Source organism: Symphalangus syndactylus, chromosome 1, assembly GCF_028878055.3.
Source record: "Symphalangus syndactylus isolate Jambi chromosome 1, NHGRI_mSymSyn1-v2.1_pri, whole genome shotgun sequence".
NCBI lineage: Eukaryota > Metazoa > Chordata > Mammalia > Primates > Hylobatidae > Symphalangus > Symphalangus syndactylus.
In genome coordinates this window covers 33,429,226-33,454,088 of record NC_072423.2, presented here as the reverse complement: position 1 = coordinate 33,454,088, position 24,863 = coordinate 33,429,226, and the positions used below count along the sequence as shown (strand labels likewise).

The window sequence follows — 24,863 nt, the reverse complement described above, 5'->3', positions numbered from 1 at the left end:
TTAAATTAAACAGTCTTCACATTACTATTCTTTCTCTTGAAACATGGAAATTTGGGTGTGGGAATTGGGGACAGTTAAGGGTCAGGGTTTTACTTCTTAAAAGCTATACTTTTTCACAGTCTGTCCCATTTCTCTAAGGCACTGTAGACGGGGGAGGCCAGCGATCAAGAATGGTAATTTGCAATCTAAGAGTGCTTAATCTAAAATCTGTCCTTGTCAAAGGAGAACACGTTGGTCCCCATACATCAGTAATGGAAATGTTATTTCAGCTTAAGGTTCAATGGGGGCTTTCACTGTATTCTTTAAACTACCCTTGTCCGTATCAATTTATGCCACGTACAGGTCTTGTGGGTTTTTAACATCATTCTACTTTAAAAGAGAAAGCATTAAATATAATAAATAATCAAATCCACATTTGAAAGCCTATAAACTCACCTTGCAAGCATAATAACAAAAATTATTATATTGTTATGGCTGAATCTAGCTTTATTATTAATCATTTTTCCTGGGGATTAAAACTTAATTTTTCAAAGAGATCCTTTTTTCTAACACACTAGTTTCTCTTTTAGGGTAACACTTTTATAATAAAAAATTACTTTCCTTGATTTTCACTGTCATATACAAAGAGCTTTTCCTGTTAAGAAAATAGATAGTTAAGAAATATAATACTCCAGGGCAAAAATTGGACCAGATTAATTAAAATAAATACATGAAGACTTTATAATTGTTTTTGTTCAGTAACAAATTAGTAAGTACCATGCTAAATGAAGACAATAGCAATGACATTTATACATTGTAAATTAGTAATTATGGGTATTTTGTTTTAAATCTATTTACTAGCTCTTGTTTACTGAAAACCTCTACATATGTCTCTTTCTTATAGTTTCCACATGGTATGTATAAATCTGTTTTATTTTCCTTCAGAAAACATGCATGCTAACTTTATTATATCTTCTTTTCTGGCCTGGGATTAGTTAACTAGGATTTATATTTATCTTCTATGTTCTACCTCATTAATATCTATCTCCTATGTTCTACCTCCATTCCCTCATTCCTAGACTCTTCAGTTTGTGCCTCCTTTTGTGGATCCTGAAATTCTACACCTCACTGAATTTTATGCCTACCACTATAGCACTGGCCCACTTTGTTCTTCATGATAGATTCTACTAGAGAGCAATTCTAAGGTCATTTTTTTTTTTACCTTTGCTATTTCTCCCACAAATTTTCCCAAGCCATTATTGGCCAAAACAAACAAAAAATCAACATAATCATCAAAACATTTATTATTCTCTGCTTTCTGTTTTAATACAATTTTCTGTTCCCAAAGCTCAAATTCTTTGTTTTTCATTTGTTCCAAATAGGAGTGACAATTGGTGTGCAAGAGATGGCATACTGATGACCATGAATGAGATATACATAGAAGTTTCTATATATTATTACCAAAAGAAATGTGAGGTATCCAGGTAGCCTTGGGAAAGACTCAGTTGGCTATATGTAAAATTTTTGATGTCTAAGGCATCAGGTATGGCTTGGATGGTTAGCAACATAAATGAACACTGGCAATACTAAAAGTGCACGCTGTATGTTGTCATTTTCCCCTACATTTTATACAGCTGTCAAGAATACTAAAAGAATTTGTGAGACCCCTTTTTGTTGACTATTTGTTAGATTCATCTAAGGAACAGTTAACATTCTGAAAAATATTACTGAGTCAAATATCTTCCTGTAACTGCAAGATTACTTGCACATTAGTTTTTAGAAATAGTACATTTTAACACTCTTGGCTGTTCAAAATTTCAAGACATACAAATACGAAAAAAAATATGATGGCATACTGCTCTTTAGAAAGCATCATGTGAAAAAATCTAGCTCTTTGTTTACATGTGCATAGAGACCTGATTAAAATTTGGGAGTTGTCATATCAGGTTTCCTTACTATGTTTCCAGATATTCAAAGTTTCGGGGATAAAATGAGCTATAAGGAACAACAAAAATAATTGTTTACAGCCTTCTTTTGTAGCAGAGACATGTGAATATCAAAGGATAAACATGGATGTGGTGGATTTTTACTGTATCAACTTAGTCAAGCTGAAACAACCTTTCTCCAAATTTCCCTCTCTTTGTGGTTCTGAGTTAGTGTGGGACAGAAAAGGCAAATAGATGTAAGGGAGTAGTGTCTTAGTCTACTTTCTGTTACTTGTAACAGGTAATTTATTTTTAAAAAGGAATTTAGTTCTTACAGTTATGGAGGCTGAGAAGTGCAACGTTTAGGAGCTGGCTCTGGTAAAGGCCTTCTTTCTGGTGAAGGCTCTCTACAGAGTCCTGAGATGGCTCAGGGCATCACATGGCAAGGAGGCTAAGTGTGCTAGCTCAGGTGTTTCTTCCTGTTCTTACAAAGCCACCGGCCTTACTCCCATAATAACCCATTAATCCATTAACCTATTCATTAATCTATAAATGAGTTAATAAATTGATGATGGCTCTGTCCTCATGACCCAATCATCTCTCAAAGGACCCTCCCTTGCAAAAGTGCCATATTGGAGATTAAACTTCAGCATGAGTTTTGGAGGGAATAAATATTCAATACACTGCAAGTACCTATACATTTTTATTTTTGGGAGGTTTGTGCAGGATATGAGTTGCTGCTCTCTTGTGGCTCACTTGTTGAGACAGGGCAATACCTTGGCCAGCTGCTCCGCCAGGCCCTGCCAGATCTTCTGTTTCACCTTTTCTAGCCGGTTCCCAGCTTTGATGAAGACAGAGCAAGGGCTCACAAGCCAAGCACTGTGGGTGGACAGCCTCTCTAAGTAGGAAAAGGCAAGGAGATGAATTCATCTTTAGACCCTGCAAAAAGGAACACAGCTTTGCCTAGAGGACATGCGAGACCTCTAACCCAAAGACTATAAAATAACAAACATATGTAATTTGAAGACACTGAGTTTGCAGTGATTTGTTACAGCAGCAGTAGGAAACAAAATTTGAATTCAAGATTCTTCCACTAATTTTGCATCTACATTCTGATCATTTTGGAAAATTCATATAAAAATTGGACAACTTTGAACAAATAGTGATTTTTAAAATTATATCTAGGACTATCATTGCCAAGGGACTTTGTCTTGATATTTCACAAGAAGAATTTTGGAACTATGAAAATGGGGGATCCCATAGTTCTTACTACAAGCATAGAATGCCTACCAAACAATTTAAAGCCAATCCTATTATCCAGGTACCCAGAGAATCCAGCCTCCAGAACAGAAGGAAACAGTCCCCACTGAAAGAACACAAAACCCAGGAAGCCACAAGGAATTGCCCTCAGGTTCTGAAGGACGAGAGGTCGTGCATTCAAGAGCTTTTGCAGGAATTAATAAGTGAAGGCCAAGGGTTATAATAAACATCTAAAGGAAGAATTTAGCACAAACAAGACCACATAGAAGAACAAAAATGTATACAAGAAAACCAGTATGAACCACACCTAGAAACCTAGGCAGGGATTTTTTTTTTTTTTTTCCATCTAAAATAATTAAGGATCTTTACCAGTTCCTTAGCACAGAGAAATGTCAGCATCCAATGCCTTGTCCTCATTATTCTTTATGTGTAAGAAACTGGAGTAAACAATGCCAAATTATTATTCCAATTAGTAGGTTAAATAAGCTCCCCAAATCACCTAGTCACCGTCTTAAATTTTTACCTTAAAAATCCTACAGGGTATTATCATAATGGATTTCCTGAATTGCTAAAATGCTACTTAATCAAAGGCAGAAGCCATTAAAACATAGAACATGCTATGTTACAGGGTTGACTTCTGTTTGCTTGTGCACATTTTTTTTTAAAATAGGAATATAAAGCTAACTTCTCAGGTGGGAAGATGGTAGAATCATCACTGCCATCTCCAAAACTACACTTTCGTGATGCTGGCTCAAACTTAGACAATACAAAGTTACTCATTTTCAGATGTTTGTCAAAATTGATCCTCCTTCAAAAAAATTTCAGTTATTACGCTCTCAGTAACTATGAAATGCAAACAGAATCATTTAAGAAGGATAAAGTTAAGCATTTTGTTTCTTACATAAAATCCAGACCTCTGTCATTTCAGCTTTGGTAGAGTATTTTCTTAAACCATTGCTACCTGGAGTTTCTCCATAATGATGCCCTTTTTACTCCCAGCAAAGATTTTCTATTATTTTGTGTTACATTTAAGTTAGCTTTCTTATTAACAAAGTTAATGATCGTATAGTTCTCACTGTGAATATCAAAAAAGATTAGCCAGAAACGAACATTAACCCAAAACACTTGATAAGTTTGTGATACTTGATAATATGAATATGCTCTAATAAGTAACTCTATCCAGTTGTGTATTACTTAAAATAAATATGATCAGACATTCTTCATGGTAATGTGACTAGCTTAGTTATTAGTTTTATAAAGCAAGGCAATGCTTGTACTCACTTTGTTGTTGTTGTTGTTGTTGTTGTTGTTTGTTTGTTTGTTTTGAGACAGAGTCTCGCTTTGCCTCCCAGGCTGGAGGGCAGTGGTGCGATCTCTGCTCACTGCAACCTCTGCCTCCTGAGCTCAAGTGATTCTCCTGCCTCAGCCTACCAAGTAGCTGGGATTACAGGTGCCTGCCACCACACCTGGCTAATTTTTGTAATTTTAGTAGAGACAGGGTTTCACCTTGTTGGCCAGGCTGGCTTTGAATTCCTAACCTCAAATGATCTTCCCGCCTTGGCCTCCCAAAATGCTGGGATTACAGGTGTGAGCCAGTGCGCCCGGCCGTACTCATGTATTTTTAAATAATTTTTTCCTCTTTCATGCCTTGTGTCTACTTCTGCCTCATTGTCTATGGAAAAAGAAGGCATTTATGCTTTTGCAGGCCTCTTCATGAAAAAGTTACAAATTTTAAAACTGCTTTGGCATAAAGATGAATGTAATCCAGGATGGACTTATTTTTTCCTCCTAACTAAAAAAATAAAAAACAAAAAAACTTAAACCTTCGTGATGGGCTCCTAAAAGTACTGTGGCCCTTGACACAGTGCCTACTGTGCTGATTGGACAAGTCATCCCTATTATATAGCCATATCATGGTTATACTTTAAGAAAATTGGGCCTAACTTTCTAAGTGCTTTGAAGTCATGTGATGCATAAAGCAGTGAATCCTTTCATTATCTGAATTTTTTCTTATGATGTAATAAATTGTTTTTAGTTTAAAATCATTTTTATGTCACAGATATATTGTATAAGGTGTCAATTTTTTAATCAATAGAATTGTTACTTTTCATTAACTTGTGTTACTGCCACAAAGGAATTGAATATTTTATGCCAATTTCCAATACAAATAGCATCTTAAAAACATTTAAGCTTTGAGAATCTTTGGCTCTGCTTTCTCCCCACTCCCCTCGCTAGTTGGCACACTATTTTGTCCTCAAGTTCATGTTCTGACACATACATATGTGTCTACCAGTTGCTAAAATTTTAGGAAAGTTATTTTCTAATGAAAGTCATTATCCCTAACTTACTTGCATTATCGCTTGGTATATTAAAATGTCTTTTGTTTCTTAAAGGAAGAAATACAAGAAAATGTTCTTAATAGCAAATGTATTTCTTTAAAGGCAAATAGTTATCTACATTAAGTAGCAAATACAGCTCTAACAGTCCATGAGGCCAGTACATTCTCTCACTTTCTGATAGTGAAAAATATCTTTTCTGGGTGCTAGAGGTTGGCTCAATACTATGGGCTATGCAGAAAAATGTGGAAGAACTAGTGTTTTGAGGGGTGACATAAAGAATGTATTGGTGGCTCACGCCTGTAATTCCAGCACTTTGGGAGGCCGAGGCGGGCGAATCACGAGGTCAGGAGATTGAGACCATCCTGGCTAACACGGTGAAACCCCGTCTCTACCAAAAATACAAAAAAATTAGCCAGGCGTGGTGGCGGGTGCCTGTGGTCCCAGCTACTCGGGAGGCTGAGGCAGGAGAATGGCGTGAACCCAGGAGGCAGAGAGATCGCACCATTGCACTCCAGCCTGGGCAACAGAGCAAGACTCAGTACCCCCACCCCCAGAAAAAAAAAAAAAAAAGAATGTATCGTGTTTCTTGATGCTAAAACTATCCTAAGCAGTTCAGTTGAGTTATGAAGCTTAATAATTTTTCAAAGTTCAACTAGAATGTCTTAGGATGTAGGACAATTTGGGGGAAGTATTTCCACCTTAAAGGAGGAAATGGTGGTGGCATGCTTTCCAGTTATTTTACACCCTTGTTCTATAGACGCATGTGTCCTGGGGTTCCTGAATGTCTCCATCCTGTTAACAGCTCCTCTGGCAACTACATCGTAACAGAGTGTCAGGAGTTGGTGCAGAATTCCAGCATCATTTCCAAATACTGAACCAGTAATCTATTTCCCAAGGAAATCGATCCCAGCAAAAGTTGAGCCCCAACTCTCTATAGCATGTGAATAAAACAGAAAACGGCTATCTTAGAGAATGCATGGTAAGCTGAAGAAGGTAAATCAAAGACTTCCAATAAATTTGATGCTTTGTGTACTTAGAACTCTTATAGGCGTTATAGATCCAAGCAGTTTCAGCTAGCTTTTCATCTCTCTCAAACTCTGGGCGAATGATAAACATCCAAGAGAATAACATGAAAAGAAATATTTACTTTGACCCTTCTACCAAATATATATATATAAATATATAAAAATATATATAAATATATAATATATATAAATTATATATAAAAATATATATAATATATAAATATATATGTATACACACAGGCACACGCACACACACAATTCAAGCATAACAATGTGCTTTAGACTGAGTGGCTTATGCACGACATAAATTTATTTCTCATGGTTCTGGTGACTGGGTGAGCTTCCCTAGTCTGAGATTAGAGTGTCGGCATGATGGTTGGGTTTCTGGTGAGGACCCTTTTCTGGGCTGCAGACTGATGGCTTCTTGTATCCTCATACGGTGCAAAGAGAGAGAGAGAATTCCCTGGGGTCTCTTTTATAAGAGTACTAATTCTATTTATAAGGGCTCCATCTTCATGATCTAATAACCTCCCAAAAGCCTCACCTCCTAATACGATCATTTTGGAGGTTAGGATTTCAACATCTGAATTTTGGGGAAGATGAATGTTACATTCAGTCCATTGCATATACTGTACATATATATATATATCGATATAAATATGTCTTTAAATTTGATATGTTTATCTTTAAAATATTGAATTCTGAATACCATTGGCTAGCAAAACTATGGGACTGAAAATAATCTGCTGATTTCTCATCTTAGCCTTTGAGATCATTAAGAACCCTGTGAACTATCTTTATATGACAATTATTTTTAATTCTAGGAAATTCAATACAGTAGTAGAATGCTATAGAATAACATGTTCATTATTTGTAAATTCATTTTCATCATATAAATTGACTTCTTAGGCTTCAAAATTTGGAGAGAGTTTTAATCCTAACGTCAAAGGTACCTTACATTTTTAAAATATTATCCGTTATTAGAGTAGCTGGTAGGTTTATAAAGAATTTAGTGTGCTCTGAGATCTGTATTTTTAACAAGCAACTCAGGTAACTCTTAAGCAGATTTGGGAACCAAAGTCGTAAGCAAGTGAACTATGTAAATATCGTACCCTCTTGTCTTTCTTTGTGTTTTGCCTGTCACTCTCTCCTCCAGAGATAATAATGCATAATAAATTAATAGAGGAATCAATGACTAGTCTATGGTTAGACATGGACTTTATAAGGCAAGCACTCCATCATTTACTAAAGCATATAAAATATATGTCATAACATACGTTTTAACTTTATTGCAACAATCCATTTTATGAATAAAAATCTCCTAGATAGATATTTTGACACAGTCAAGAAGGTAACTGAATCTATGAGTGTTCTATGAGCCTGTTAGAATTGATGAAATTCAAGATCTAACATGCATGGAAGCATTTTAGATGTGGAGTTAGCTGATATTATTTGGGTGGCTTTTCTTTCACATGTTTGTTTTGCTATTTTGCTTATAGTCATCAGTCTACTTGTCCATCTACCCTTGCTGTAGGAGGCCTTATTTTTCCTTCCATGTACCGATCCAGTCCCCATCACAGACCCTGATGTATCATAGACCCCGAAACAACTTGTTAAGGAAATGAATTTCTATTCAAATGTGTACACACACACACACAATCTAGGCAATTTTAATGCTAGCAACTGAATCACAAGAATGGAATAAAAGATACATTCTATCTCTGATATGAACAACTGCATTACTATTAAAAAAATGTGGGCCAGGTGTAATGGCTCATGCTTATAATCCCAGCACTCTGGGAGGCCAAGGCAGGCAGATCACAGGCAGATCACTTGAGGCCAGGAGTTTGAGGCCAGCCTGGCCAACATGGTGAAACCCCATCTTTACTGAAAATATAAAAATTAGCTGGGTGTGGGGGTACATGCCTGTAATCCCAGTGGGTGGCTGAGGCAAGAGAATCACTTGAACTCTGGAGGCGGAGGTTGCAGTGAGCTAAGATCACACCACTGCACTCCAGCCTGGGCGACAGAGCGAGACTCTCTCTCAAAAAACTAATATTAATATAAAATAAATAATAAAATGTGCTTACATAGACTTAATATTGATGATAAAAATTTTGAATAACACATTACTATTGCATAGCACATCTTATTGCTCGAAATGAGACCTAGGTATATGACATTTGCCAACATATATCGAAAGATTGTTGATTTGGGAAAATGATAAGAAGACTGATAAAATTTTCTCAGTTCAATACATTTGAGCTCATGACATGTTTTGAACTCTGACCCCCCAAAAAGGAAGCGTTAGGCATGCTAATGGGATAAATCAGCCAAATCCCATCTGTCTGACCTTATTAGTGTAACTCTAGGATTTAGATTCTGACCTTCTGTAATTATTGACACCTGTTTAATTTATCTTCTCATCAATAGTGAAGCCTAGTACAGCTGCTATGGCACATGTAAATACATCACTGTTGTCAGCACAGGCTGATTGGCATTCATGCTTGAGTGTCTTTTTTATTTTCCCCTTGGCTGCTGGGAGTAGCCTGAGCAGTGCAGACACTAAAGAGCTTCATCTATTAGGCATGACAGATTTGTATTCAGCGGTAAACGCCTGACCTTGCTCTACTCTCTCATCCATTCCCATCATCCCCTCGCCAGATGAAAGAGTCTGCTTGACTCCTGTTTCCTGGCTGTTTCCTTGGTAACAATAACTGAGTCAGTCTGAGAGAATAACTAGTAGAAGAATACCTTGGTAGTGAGATTAAAGTGCTTTAAAAAAAAGTCATCACCCACAGAATTATAAATGAGAAATGTTTAAAATTGGAATTTTAAGATGATAACAATCAGTGACATTATGATTTCCTTATTAACCCATTTCATTTTGTGGTAATATTTACAGACTTTTCCCAAGGTATTTTAGCCCAGGACTAGTGTATTTAAGCTTTTAGGATCCATTTGTGTTATATGATGAAAATAGATTGGTTTTGTAATAAAACTTGTATTGCTTTAGATGTTGAATTAGTGGGCAGAAGATATGTGCAGACAGTGTCCCAACTGGGAAGAAGGACTTTGCAATGAAATATGTACTATCTATTTTTCTCGTTTCTCTTCTGAAGGAGATGTACCTTTTTAAGGCATTATACCTAGAAGATCATAAAGCTACAAGTATCATTTTCCTTTGGGATTCTGTCACTTTTAGCCACTTCTTACTATCTGAAAGATTCATCAGTATTCTTGTTTCATATTGTTTTTTGACAACACATCATGAGGTTGTCAAAAGTCTCAGAATCCCTGTGGAATTCTTAAATTTGCAGTGCAAATTACAGCATAAGCTGAAAACTAAACTTCTAAATTGTTCAGTGAAACTTTGATGGAATTTTATAGAATAATTTTAGATTACTTTATATCTTCATAAGAATGCATGCAGCTAATAGATACAGTATAGAGAGATGCAGCAGAGAGACCATTTGGGTAAAGTGTTTTCTACTCTGGATGTCTCCAATGATTACATCATGATTTATTAGTTTTGCCTTGGGCTCAAATAAATTTTAAATGATTTCTAAATATCTATTTTTTCTATTATTCTAATTTTTCTAATCTCATTTAATATTTTCTGAGGCCACCTAATATTTGGATGTGCTTAACTGGGTCTAATAAATAATAGAAGACAGAAATAATGTAATAACATTAATTTAGATAATCTACTCTAGAACTCTATATTAAATGAAAGCTTATCACTTATGATTATGTCTTGCTATTACTACACATTTTGAGAGTGCAATTAACTTCTATTATCAGAGTGATAATTACAGTTGGCAACAGAAGTCAACAAAGCCTATTTATATGTTTTGCAATTTTAAAAAATTAGACATTTCTACTCGTATCTAGTACCTCTGATTACAATGGACATTTTCTGCTTTGCAGTCTTTCTATAGAGGTTTAATATAAATCTATTCCAATTGTCATTGCCAGTGCTCATTTCAGGAAATCTGCTTAACTACAGAATGAAGTCTGAAGGAGGTGAGCACACCAAAGTGTAGAGATGACTGTTCACCAATCTTCAGATGACTGGATGGTCTGTTTCTCTCCCCATGGATATCCCCTGTTCATCACAGTGGAAGCAGCTGTCTTTGCTAATAGATTCGACAGGGAAAAGTCTTTCAAATAGTGTATTTGACTTGCTCTAAGAACATGAAACAAAATTATATTAGCATCCAATTGCTGCTGTAACATATTACCAATAATTTAGTAGCTTAAACCAACATAACTGTATTATTTTAAATTCTAAAGGCTAGAAGTCTAAATTCAGTCTAACTGGCTAAAGTCAAGGCATCGATGAATTTCTTGGCTCATGGCCCCTTCTTTATATTCCTTCAAACTCTTGCTCCTCCTTCTATCCTGATTCAGACCCTCCTGAATCCACTCATAAGACCTTTGTTATTGCACTGGGCTTATTTAGATAAACCAGGATAATCTCCTCATTTTAAAAATCCTTAATTTATTTACATCTGTAGTGTCTTTTTTACCATGTAAATTAACAATTTCTAGGGATTGGGATATGGATATCTTTTTTTTTTTTTGGAGGGTATGGGGGTTTTATTCATCCTACCACAAAAACACTTATTCTTCTAAAATGTGTGCATGCAGAGTAGGCAGTCGGTAACTATTCCTCAAATGTATAAATGAGCATGAATACACAGAAATGTACAAGAAATAATATTATGGAAAAACACCAGTGGCCAGGCACAGTGGCTGAAGCCTGGAATCCCAGTGATTTCAGAGGTCAGGATGGGAGGATTGCTAGAGGCCAGGAGTTTGGAGACATGACAAGACCCTGTCTTCACAAAAAATAAAAAAAAAATAATTAGCCAGGTATGGTCCTGCAAGTCTATAGTCCTAGCTACTCAGGAGTCTGAAGCAGGAAGATCGCTTGAGCCTGAGGGTCCAAGGTTACAGCGAGCTATGATTGCAACCCTGCACTTTACCCTAGATGACAGCGTGAGGCCTTGTAGCTAAAAAAGACAAAAGGAGAGAAAATTAACAAAAGCTTGTAAAAATAAGAAGTGTAACTTTCAATAAATCATTCAAGAGTAACCTAAAAACTGCATAGTCAGATCTCCAGTTGAGTAAAATAGAGAAAAGGGGCTGAAAAGTAGATTTTCAGTTTGCAGTTGAATGGTTAGTTGTGTTGGTCTCTAGTTTTTGTTTGATTCCATGGGAGACTCAAAATTAAGGAGTGGAGAAGATATAGGCTAAGAAAAATAAGGCAATTAAAGACATCAAAATAAATATAATGAAGGGGCTATGCTTTAGATTGAAGTTTATAGCCTTATAGTGAATTCTAGATCTTCTTTAGCTTTATTCTACTAGATATCACTAGGGAGAGAGAGAGGCAAAATAGAAAGAAAAGAAGCATTAAGCAGAGAGCCCAAGCAATTGTTTAAAAATCAGCTTGCAGTTTGTGATATGATAATTATTATGATCCTCGTCTATGATAGCATTACCATAATTACTATGCTAAAAATATCATAACTACTTTATAATGAAGTAAAATGTATTAATATTTAGAGTGGTACATTTTACACAAAATACATTCTCAAAGGGTTTACAAAGCTAGATAATGTAGTTAAAAATACACATCAAGGGAAAGAAAGAGAAGAAGAAAGGAAGAAAAGATGAAACAAAAAGTGGAGGTGGACCTCACTGTACTTGAAGATAAGTCTTTAGGGTGTAATATTAAGAAGGTTGAAGGGACTAAAACCTAGTAAGACAAAAAGTTGTATTGCTGTACCCATGCAATAATAAATTGTTTAATAGATTTAATTTTCTATCCAACTGATTAATGAGCTAATGTAGACAGTCTTTAGTTCACAATCATATATCTTCTGTTTTTAGTTTTCTCCATCTTTAAAGCATTGAAAGGTGTAAATTGAGTCAGTTATTGTTAATTTATGAAGAAATGAGCTGATCACTTCCCTATTGCCCTTCTATGTCTGGGACATCTAGGCCATCATCCTGCTAACACTGCATCCTGTTGCCACCTATATGGTTTTCCTCTACTCATCCTAAAATATCATAAAGGCATTTATTTATAAAATTATGTGTCTAGTGGAGGGATAGCATTAGGAGAATACCCAATGCAGATGATAGGTCGATGGGTGCAGCAAACCACCATGGCACATGTATTGGGTATTTCTCCTAATGCTATCCCTCCACTAGCCCCCCATCCCCTGACAGGCCCTGGTGTGTGATGTTCCCCTCCCTGTGTCCATGTGTTCTCACTGTTCAACTCCCAATTATGAGTGAGAACATGCAGTGTTTGGTTTTCTGTTCTTGTGTTGGTTTGCTGAGAATGATGGCTTCCAGCTTCATCCACATCCCTGCAAAAGGTATGAACTCATCCTTTTTAATGACTGCATAGTATTTCTGCTTTTAAGAGATTATTATCTCTATTCCTAGGCCTTCTTAAGAAAAGGATGTATATTATGAAAAGGGGCACAAGATCATTTTCTCAAAGAAGCCCAAGAAGAATACAGAAATCAGAACAAGTCAAGTCAGGCAGCAGGTATTGTGGGTGAGCAGAGTAGCGCCCCCTCCCAGTTCTTCTGAGACCACCTGAGTCTGCAGGGAACCTGGGTCTTCATGGAAATATCAAGGAAATGAGATATTTGTTAAAGGTCGTGGCTGAATAATTTTAGTTTAGTATAGAGAAGAGTAGTTGCAATTATGTAATGACAAAAAGAAGATGGAGAATAAAGTTACTGAGTTCAGAGGCACTGGGCATCTCTGCAGGCTGGGGAGTAAGGCATTGACTAGGATCTTAGAGCAGACAGATGACAGCTCCACCACTAGGACTGAATGGAAAAGCAACCACTGAAACTCTCAAACCTTTTAGGAAGGGACTCCAATTGGCTGGTTTTGGTCGTGTGTGGAAGTGGAGTACAGTTTCTTGGTTGTTCCATGGTAAAACAGATGGCAGGCAGTCCAAAAGTAACAAAAGTAACAAATAGCTACTGCAGCATGTTTTAAAATGTACTTTCAGATACCTGCTCATATATATTTATTACAGCACTATTCACAATAATAAAGATTTTGAATAAAAAAAAAATTATGTGTCTAACTACTATATGCTGGACCTGATGTCATTTTAAAATAATATATGCCTTGAAGTAGCTTAAACTTGATTGGGGAAGATAGATGAGTATAGCAATAAATTAGACCAGATTGAAGCATACACATTTGATTTTCATACATCTTTTAAGGCTCAAAACATATCTGGTCTTTATTATAATGCTGTACTAGTCAGCTAGGGCTGCCATCGAAAATAGCATGGACTGGGTAACTTTAACAACAGACACTTGCTCACAGTTCTGGAGGTTAGAAGTCCATGATTAATATGCAGGCAAATTCATTTACTGGTAAGGGCTCTCTTCCTCTTCTGCAGAAGGCCACCTTCTTACTGTGTCTTCGCATGACTTTCTTTTCTTTGCATACTGAAACAGAGAGAGAGGAGAGAGATTTGATGTCTCTTCCTCATCTTATAAGGATACCAGTCTTATTGGATTAGAGTCTCACTGTTGTGCCCTCACTTACCCTTAATTACCTCCTTAAAAGCCCTGGCTCTAAATACAGTCACATTGGGGGTTAGAGCTTCAATGTATCAATTTTGAGGCTACACAACTCAGTCAGCTGAAGGCATCAGCTGATGCCTTCTCAGATTACATCAGTATCCTAAAATGCCCCTGTTCTCTGACTTCCTACAGAGTACATTATCTAAATTTCACAACTAGAAATTGATTTTAGAATTGTTATTTGAGCATTTTGACTTACATCATCTCAAAGTTGTCAGCTCGGTGTAGAATGGTACTATGTTTCATTTTCAGAATAGAGATTTTTTTTAATTCTGAAACAATTCCAAACAATGAAAAGTTGCAAGAATACTACAAAAGATGTAAAAATAGTAGAAAGAATTCTTATGTTCTGTTTTTACAGAGACCTTACTAAGATTTTGCCAATTATCCCAATAGTATCCTTTAAAGTAAAGGGTAAGATCCAGGATCATTCATTGTACACAGTTTTCCTATTTTCTAGTTTCTTTCAATCTGTAACTTTCTCCATTTTTCTTTGACCTTCATGACCTTGAGACTTTTGAAGATTACAAGCCAGTCACTTTATGGAATGTCCATCACCATGAATTTATCCAGTGTTTCCTGATGATTAGACCTAAGTTATGCATTTTGAGCTAGGCTAGTGCAGAACTGATGCTTTTGTTCTTATTGCATCACATTGGGTGGCATATGACATCAATTTGTCCCATTATTGATGGTGATAACTTAGACATTTATTAATATGGTTATTGCCAGATTTTCCTACTTTAAAGTTACTTTGTCCCCCTTTATAATTTGTTTTCTGGCTGGGAAGAGTGCTCTCACATGCAATCCAAGCACTTTGGAAGGCTATGGCATGAGAATTGCTTGAGCCTAGTAGTTTGAGACCAGCTTCAATAACATACGGGAGACCCCATCTCTACAAAAAGTTTTTAAAAATAAGCCCAGCTGTGGTGGTATGTGCCTGTGGTCCCAGCTACTCTGGAGGCTGAGACAGAGAGGATTGCTTGAGCCCAGGAATTCAAGGCTGCAGTTAGCTGTGATGGCGCCATGCTCCAGCCTGTGTGACATAGCAAGACCTCTTCTCAATAATAATAATAATAACAACAACAATAATAATAATAATAGTAATTTGTATTCTGTAGAGAGGTATTTTGATGCAGAGTAAAGTCCTATTCCTCATGTTCCTTTCCTCCTTTAGTTTTAACAGCCACTTATGTTTCTTGCCTAAATCAGTTAATACTAGTAAGTTGCCAATGATGAGTTTCAACTCCTATAGTTCCTTCCACTTGTGTTAGTTTGTCCCCTGAAAGAAGAACATTTTCTTCCCCCTATGTATTTATTTTTTCATTTACATACATGTGGACTCATGACCTTTGTTTTATTCAATGGGTTATTGCCTGTTATCATCATTCCTTATTTTGGTATTCAAATTGTCCCAGATTCAAGCAGTGGGAGTCCTTCTAGCTTCCTACTATGCCCTTTGACATGTTTTAATTACATTGTAATCTGAATCTTTCCTGAAATACTTTACCACAAAGCTCTAAATAATGCAAACACATGGAGATCCACAGAATTAAGTTTCAATTCTGCCATTGCTAGTTTCTTCCTAGCTTTGCGGTTTCAACAAGTAAAACCTGAGCCTTAATTTCCTATTCTGTGAAATGGAATGGGAGTTAACTTGCCCAGTTCTTTAATAATAATAATAGGTAATATTTATTGAGCACTATATATTTGTCCTCTAATCCTTGGCAACAGGTAGGGATTAGGTAATCTGTTTTTAGCTGAATAGCTAGTAACTTCCTAAACTAGGCTTGAACCCCAAAAAAGGGGCTTTAGGGTCATAGCAAGAAGGTAATAAAGGTAAGTTATATGATTACTACATGTTATTTATATTGTAATGAGAGTTGTAATAAATAAGAGTTGTTTACATTGTTGCCTTGGAGTCTGAACTAGCAGAGGATTCACCTAATTTCAGCTAGAAGTTAGATGTATATGAGTTTCACTCACTTGAGAGACTTTTCTTTTCTTTTCTTTCTTTTCTTTTTTTTTTTTTTTTTTTTTTTTTTTTTTTTTTTTTTTTTTTTGAGAGAGTCTTGCTTTGTCGCCCAGGCTGGAGTGCAGTGGCACAATCTCAGCTCACTGCAGCCTCCACCTCCCAGGTTCCAGCAATTCTCCTGCATCAGCCTCCTGAGTAGCTGGGATTACAGGCAGGCACCACCACGCCTGGTTAATTTTTGTATTATTAGTAGAGATGGGGATTTTGCCATGTTGAGCAGGCTGGTCTCCAACTTCTGACCTCAAGTGATCCACCCACCTCAGCCTCCCAAAGTGCTGGGATTACAGTGTAAGCCACTGCACCCGGCCACTTAGGAGACTTTCCATTTCCCTTATATCCTTAGCATGAAATGAGAAAAGAGCAAGGGGAGTTTCTGTGATTTACTCTGAGTATCAGGAGAGACACATATTAATTTACTTGTTCTAAGATATTAGTTCTAATTACAGAAGAATTTTTAGCAACCTCTTAGTTTCAAACACTATAATGTTCACAGCAAATAGGAGAAAGAAACTGTTTCAGTGTTGAAGTAAAGTCAGAGAAAAGAGACAGAAAAAGAACGAGGACAAAGGAACGAGGGAGGGAAAGAAGAAAGGAGGGAAGAAAGGGAGTAGAGTCAGAGAAAAGAAAGAAGCAGCAGGACAAAAGGGACAAAGGAAGGGAGGTGGGGAAGAAAGGAGAAAGGGAAGAAAGAAAGGAAGACAGAAAGGGAAAGCAGGAGGGAGGGAGAGAGAGAAACACCGAGCTACCTGTGTAGCAGAGGTGTCAGGGATCAGATGCCTGGTTGTGCTGCTCCCATCTCTTGATAAGCCCTGAGCACTCAGATATCTTGTGCAGTAAAAAACCTAATTCTAATAGCTTCCAAGGAAAGCTTGCAAAAAAATGGCCAGAGGAATGGAGAGAGCCTGTTTTAAGATAGAGGGCTGCCATCCTTGTATGTGCCATCTGAAAGATTACCACACAGAGCATGTTTTGGAGATTCAATTTTTATGTAATGGGTGTCATTACTATCCAGATCATAGGAGTGGAAGACATACACCCTTTAATCCCATAGCACCTTCACCTTCATCTTGTTCCACACAATTAACATTTATTTGGATGGCTGTCTTTTTTGCTTTCCTAATAGTGCAATTTTACTTTACATGTAAGATATAGCGGTAACAAATCGAATAGGAAATAATTATAGTCGTGAAATACTCTCACAGAGGCGTCTCCTTCCAGCTAGTTCCAGGTGGCCCAAGGTCGATTGTGAACACTCAGGATGGATGGTGTATCTTTCCTCTCTCTGGAGGTGTCGTGGGCACGCAGACCTATGTGTGCACTTGGCAATGTGCTTGTTCACAATGTTAAAGAAAGTTGTGAGGTTACCAAGTCCGAGCTGAGTAGGGGCCTGCAGAAAGAGCTAGTTAGATTAATCCTGAAGGAGTGAGCCGTGAAATATTGCATGGGCTAAAATGAGAGGCATGACCTACTACATCAGCAGACCTTGGGACCCTTTAACAGCGGTGCTAACCCAAAATATTTTTAGGCCGGAAAAAAATGGGCAAGGTGATCTTTACGTTAATTATTCTCTGGGCCGCTAGTCACACACCAGCACGCTGGGAACAATAAGCACACAGAGGTATTTGTTCAAAATATTTGATTTCCCATAAGGCTACTTAGCCAAGAAAACGTAGAGGACAATTTACTTTTCACTGATATGTTTGTTGTCCTTCTTTTCTGCAGCCATTCTCCCAGGATGAGGATAAAATACGGAGTCTTGATTCTGAGACACAGTTTGTCTTTACTAGGGATGCCATCAAGGTTCTGGTGATTCCCTAGGACAAGTGGCAGTGCTTCCTGACTACCATTGGGCTGTGTGTGTGTGTGTGTGTGTGTGTGTGTTTGAGTGTTGACATTGATTTCTCTCCTCTTGGCATGTAGAAGTCCCGAGTGCCCCACTGACCCATTACCTGAGCCTGTAATTACTTCAGGAGCAGGGAATGAAAAGGGCACATCTCTTCTGCTTTCAGGGAATGACAGACTCGGGAAAATAAGCAGGCCCTGCATTAAGGCAAATCTCTCAGGAGAGCTTAAAGACTCAAGTCTTGACTCAGATGCATTTTTGCATCAGTAGATGCCATGCTCATTACCAGTGAACACTGCTGAAGTTGTGGAGTTGGCATATGACCCTGAAACGCTTCACCATAAAGACAGATTCTAATGTCCATATGTGACATGCAGGCACAAAAATGTAATCGCTATAATTAGCCAGCATCCCTTTTTCATAGTGCTACTATTTTGTGACTACTTGCCTACTTCATTTTGTTAAAGATAAAATGTTCGTCCTATTTTTAAAAAGTAAGTTGTTTCTTCACAAGCCATTTTTAGGGACACATTCATTTTTAAAGGTATTTTATAGGGAGATAAGTGATCATTCCGTGTGTTTTTATTCTTTTGATTGTCTAGGATCTAGATTTTGTAATTTTGTGAATCTGTTTCCAGACTCTGCAAGGCTGTCTATATTATATGTTATATAAAATTCCTCTGCCTAACTTTTTGATGTATATGTATTTCCAGCCTAATATCCAAGCTGTATTGCTGTGGGTGAGTGAGCATTGCTCCCTCAGACAGTCTGCTTAGCTGATTTCTGAAGTTAATTATGGTGCAGTGAAATCTAAAGGTCAGACCACGTCTATTTTCCTGGCTTGTTCAATGCTATGGGCATACGAGCACCAGATAAATCCCTTAACTGCTGACCTAACTAATAACTTTCCTGTACACTTTAACCTATTTCCTGTTCCAGGTTTTCAGACTCTTTAGTGTGCTGTAGGGTCTTCAGAATGGATTATTACAGAGCACATCACCCAAAGGCTACCATGAAGACCCCCTTAGGAATTTCAAATCATAACGTGTAAGGTAGCCTTTCTGCAATATGCCCCCAAGTTATCAGTGTATTTCACCGATTGCCTGGATTATTTCATTTTATCCTTGCCACTCAAGGAGAAAATTAAATTTCAGAGATAATTTTGAAAAACATGTAATGCTTAGGGTTAGTTACTAAGGGGTGGTTAGCTCACAGTTTTGCAAATTATCTTGTTATTTATTTATTCATATATTTACCCCATTCATTTATGAATTCATTCATTCAGTGATTTCTTATTGAGCACTACCCTAGGATATATCACCATGCAAAATTCCATGGTATACAAAAACTCAGGAATCATAGAACCTGACATAATAACATGATCAGAACACGAACTACAAATCCAGTCCCAGCTTCTGTCAGTGAGAGACAGAACCAGGGTACACACTCTGTGCAGTGCATGGTAGCAAAAACTTGAGGAGGTTCAAAAGAACAGGGGAACACAAACCAGTGGGAACCCAGGGTAGTAACTAAAGCAGCATGTTTTGTATTTGTTTAGGGTGTTTTTAATTTTAAGTTTTATTTTTTTCTTGAAGCCTATGCTGGAGTTCAGTGGCATGATCATGACTCAGTGCAGCCTTGACACTTGAGCCTGGGCTCAAGTGATCCCTTTTGCCTCAGCTTCCAAGTAGCTGGAACTTATGGTGCATTCTTTAAAATAACCCAAAATGTTCATCCATGATTAAAATAATGTGCTATGACTTTCGATGAAAATTTAAAGCCAATAGTTGTCATTTGTATTTGCTTATCTAGTCCTAAATCAGCTGTCCCCAGAACACTTCTGTTGGGCTTTCATGTAATGCTTGATCCTTTTAGGATTATTGTTCCTCTAATTTAAAGTTCTATTTCTTAATATTGTTACAACAGTGTTAAATTTATTAAGACATTAGGTTCTGAATGGATTCTTCTGCCACAGTTTGAATCTAAATATTCTCAGTAGGAAAAGGTTAAGCATGTGAGTGTGTTTATTCATTATTTGCCTTTATATTAACTGGACCAATACATGGGGGTTTAGAGGAAGAATCTAGAAACACAGCTAGACTAGGGAGAGGCAAGTGAGGCACTTGCTTGGGGTATACAATTTAAGGGGATTCCAAAGCACTTGGTAATCAAGATAATATTTTAACACAATAATTTTTAAAAATTAAAATTAATGCTAAAATGCCAAAATTCACAAACAACATACCAAAATCTTAAATTCAGACAGAATTGGTAATACTGATTTTCCTCTTGCTGCAGGCTCCAGTGTGACACAGCATGGCAGTGATCTAGAATAGGTGGCCCTTCCATTCTATAACAGTTATAGAGCTTTAACTCTGGGCTACATCATTTCTCAGAATCTTTTAAGACCTAGTGATATGGTTTGGCTCTGTGTCCCCACTCAAATCTTATCTTGAATACTCACATATTGTGGGAGGGAGCCTGTAGGAGTGGGAGATAATTGAATCATGGGGCAGGTCTTTCCTGTGCTGTTCTCTTGACAGTGAATAAGTCTCATGAGATCTGATGGTTTTAAAAATGGGAGTTTCCCTGCACAAGCTCTCTCTCTTTGCCTACTGCCATCCATGTAAGAGGTGACTTGCTCCTCCTTGCCTTCCACCATGATTGTGAGGCCTCCCCAGCCATGTGGAACTGTAAGTCCATTAAAACTTCTTCTTCTTTTCAGTCTCAGGTTTGTCTTTATCACAGTGTGAAAATGGACTAATACACCTAGCTATTTGATTTTCTGGTAATTCAAAAGAAAATGCAATTGTTTATCATTGGAACAGTTTTACAAATAGGCAATGAGCTTGAGTATGTTTGGATTATCTTTAAAGGTCAAACTATAGCCAGGAAATTAATATGGATTAATTAACAAATGAGTAAGCTGCAGAGTTTGGCCTTGAACTTTCCCTTCTGACTGCTGGTTCAGTGCTCTTGTTAAGTCATCATACTACCTGGATCCCAAATGCTCAAGAGGTAGAAGTAGGTTATTTATCATTTGGCTCTCCTGCCTGTGCAGTCTCCTAGAGAGGTTCTATGCAAATTCAATTTCACCCTTAACACAAAATGAATACACCACATGGGAGCAGACAGAGAAGAAAAGTAAGTTAATTCCCATCTGTGATTATGTAAATGCATTCTAGTTTTCATGCATGCATTTAATGGGTTGGCAATCATAATTTTAATACTACTGGAAAATGGTACTATTTGGAGATTTGTAAATTAAATGTGTTCATGTATTAATTGGCATCCTTAGATTTCCAGATCTTGGACAAACAGGGTGAGAAGATCCTGTGACTAAAAGATTCTACGCGTGGAGGAAATGTGTTCTTTCTGGTGCTATTTCTTGTCACAGAAGTTCCTTAGCAGGCAGTTTAGATTTCTTTAATAGAGAAAGCCAAGCATCTTGGGATACCTGAATAATATTCTGAGAGTAGCAGACTACTCTTGTTGGCAACTGAAAATGTACAAGGGCCACAAGCGCCATTAGATTCAAGCCCATTTATTTCCCGAGCTTATCTGTCTCAGAAAGATCTTTGTCACAGAGTGTTTAGCCCCAAATTTACAAACATTGTTTTTCTCTCATGGCCCTTGCTTTATAATGGGCTCTAGTACAAGGAAATGATGTGTATTTTTATTTGTTTGTATCTTGTTAAGTGATCAGATTTCAGACTACACAAGTAGGATCTAACGCAGAAGAGTTAAATACATGTATTTGCAGAACACAAATAGTTTTCGAAAGGATTGTGATTTTATTCATACACTTTCTTCATTAACACCATGACGAGCTGTTCACATTATAAGCTAAGTTAACTGATTTCATTTATGCTTTGCTGTCCTCTCCCACCTGCAGATCCCATTTTTAGAAGGTGCTTTCTGTGCCTGGGAAGTAGAATGCATTTTTTGCAGCTAATAGGTTATTTTCTTATCAGTCTCTGACAATTTGTAGTCTCATACCCTCACTTTCTGCCATCATGCCTGCCTGGAAGAATCATTCTAGTGTGACCAACTTTTGAATGTCCTCTTTAGTATATTTGTGAGTGATGCCTGTGGCATTTTGTCTGTTCACCTTCTTTCACACCTCCCTGTGACCCAAGATGAGAGAGTAATCTGACAAGCAGAGGCGGCAGGCTGTTTGAAACCCTAGCCTGGCTTTACTCGATTTCTGTCATTTTTTATTTTATTTGACTGTGGCAGTTTCATGGGTATATCAGAGCCCCCCAGATATCGGTTAGGGGAAGCTAATAAAATCCCTGACAGATCAGATTGTTTTCTGTTTCTTTCTATTGAACTCTTTGGCAATTGGGCTTGATGGGTTAAGACTCAAAGGAGGCGTCTTATTTCCCATTGCTGCCTAATCTAGATTCTTAGCTAAGTACAGCCAGCTTCTTAGCACATTTTGCCATCTGCCAAATGCAGAGTGGAATGTCCTGTTCTCAGCTTTCTGCCATATGCTTGGTTCTTGCTTGCATTTGGGACACATTTGCTTATTTGCCTGCCTGGTACTGGGAGGGTATATATGGTGCTTCCTTGCAAGCTGAAACTCTGGGCACGTTATTCTCTCCAGGTCCGGAATTCACATTTCTTCACCTCAAGAACCTGTTCAGCAGGTGCTGACTTGGATGTGTGTATTATGGCTTGGCCACATGGTAGTCAAGATGTAATAAGAGGAGATAATTCACTCTGAGACTTCTAATTAAGGTTCAACAATTGAAGATCTAACAACAGATTTTAAGTCCTGATTTTGTTACTGGAAAGGGATCCCGATCTAGACCCCAAGAGAGGGTTCTTGGATCTAGAACAATAAAGAACTCAGGAAAAGTACACAGAGTAAAGTGAAAGCAAGTTTATTAAGAATGTAAAGGGATAAAAGAATGACTACTCCATAGACAGAGCGGAGTGTTTCCAAAAGCAAGGGAAAGAATGTGCCCACCTTAGGTACAATGCTTGTTTCAATATAAGGTAACAAAAGCAAAAAATCATGGGGTAGATGTGCTCTACTACAAGAACTCCTGATAAAGGATTGTTAATCTTTGTGTAATTACTGTTTTCCACAAGAATCTGTATTATTATCTTTTTAAAGCGAAGCTTATTCTTAAAATAGGAACGCTTTTGTTCTTAAGACATAGGGACATCAGGACATTTCATGAGTCTGTTAAATCCTGGGTCTGTTAAATTCTGGATCTGTTTGGTAAACATTATTAACCTGTTCTCTTAACCATAAACATCCTCTAAGAATGCCTAACTTCCTGGGAATGCAGCCCAGCAGATCTCAGCCTCATTTTACCCAGCCCCTATTCAAGATTGAGTCACTCTGGCTCAAATGCCTCTGACAATTTAAATGTAGAAGGAAAAGTCTAAGATTGAGTAAAGATCAAAGTTGTGTCAAGAACAGAAGGAAACAGTGAGACATGTTGGAGAATAACCACAGAGAGTCATTTTACCTACTGCATGTCTTATGTGATGGAAGTAGATTCTTCTATTACCCTTCTACTGTCTTTTATGTTCTTAAATTGGGCCCATTTTTCTGGCCTTTCAAAAGAGAATTTCTGTTTGACAGTGAACTCTAAATTGAAAAACTTTAAATGACTATCCTATAGGACAGAATTGTATTTGATGCTCTCTTACGTTTATAATCTTTTTTTCAAACTTTGATCCAAAAAAAAAAAGGAAGGGAAAAAAAAAGAGGAAGACGTGATTCCTAACCTCAAACAGCTTATAGGAAAGTTTGTTTTTCTCCCTTAATCAGAACTTAGAAGGAGTCTCCAGGGAGCTAACCTGATTAAGAAATTAAACTGTTCATAGGTGACCATGTGTTACTTCCCACAGATAGCATATTCATATTTAAAGAGAGGCTTTCTGCCTCATGATGCTGTGAAGTTTTAAATGGTGGCTCCTGTTTGCCATCGTATAATAGCTAGACTTAGAGGGCAATAGGTGAGAGTATGGGCTATGATTTTCCTATGCTTTATTTAAGCTCAAAATACACTTACTTATCCATTGTTTTCTATTACATTTTATTTCTGGGTTTTATCTTTTTTCCTTGCTTGTTTATATTTATCTCACTCTTCTCTTTCACTTCTTATCTTTTTTCTCTTTACTACCCTCAAATAGATAATCACTGGAAGAGTAATGCATCCGAGAAAAATAAATTAACTTTAATCCAAGAGTAAAACTCAACGTATTTTTCAGAAATTTAGGAACTTTCAGTTTAGATCAATGGCTTTTTGTATGTTTGCTTTCTTTTTTATCTTTTCTATTATGAAACATAAGACTTATATGGAAGAATGCACATAAACACACATACACAGACACACACACACACAATGGAGGCAGCTCCATCAATTCTCACCTAATTCCTCTGAGTCAAGAAACAGAACATTGACATCTCCCAAAGATACTCCTTCAAGACCTTTCTAATTGCTTGCCTATGTTTCACACCAAAGGAAGACACTGTCCTGAATTGTACTGAAACTTCTTTCTAAGTGATATATGGTCTAGGAAGAAAAGTGTCCACACGTTTCTATAACTACTTAGTACCAACAGATTTTGTGAAAGGATTAGTTGTAAATAATCAATGTTGATTTTGTTAGTATAATCTAATTTAATGATTTTCTAGTCTGAACTTATAAAATCCTATTGGTTGTCATATATTACAAATTTTGAGCATGTACATAAAAATAAATTTCTTTGATAGATTGAAAAGAAAAACCAAAAACTTGTTTCTAACTTTTATGAGACTTGTGCTTCCCAAGCACCCATCCGGAAACACTCTAAT

The 24,863-nt window shown here is 37.1% G+C and overlaps 1 protein-coding gene across 2 annotated transcripts in view; it reads left to right on the top strand.

The window, feature by feature from the left end:
- DCC (DCC netrin 1 receptor) overlaps positions 1-24,863 on the top strand; it is a 1,203,407-nt gene that overhangs the window by 756,055 nt on the left and 422,489 nt on the right. The window lies entirely within an intron of this gene.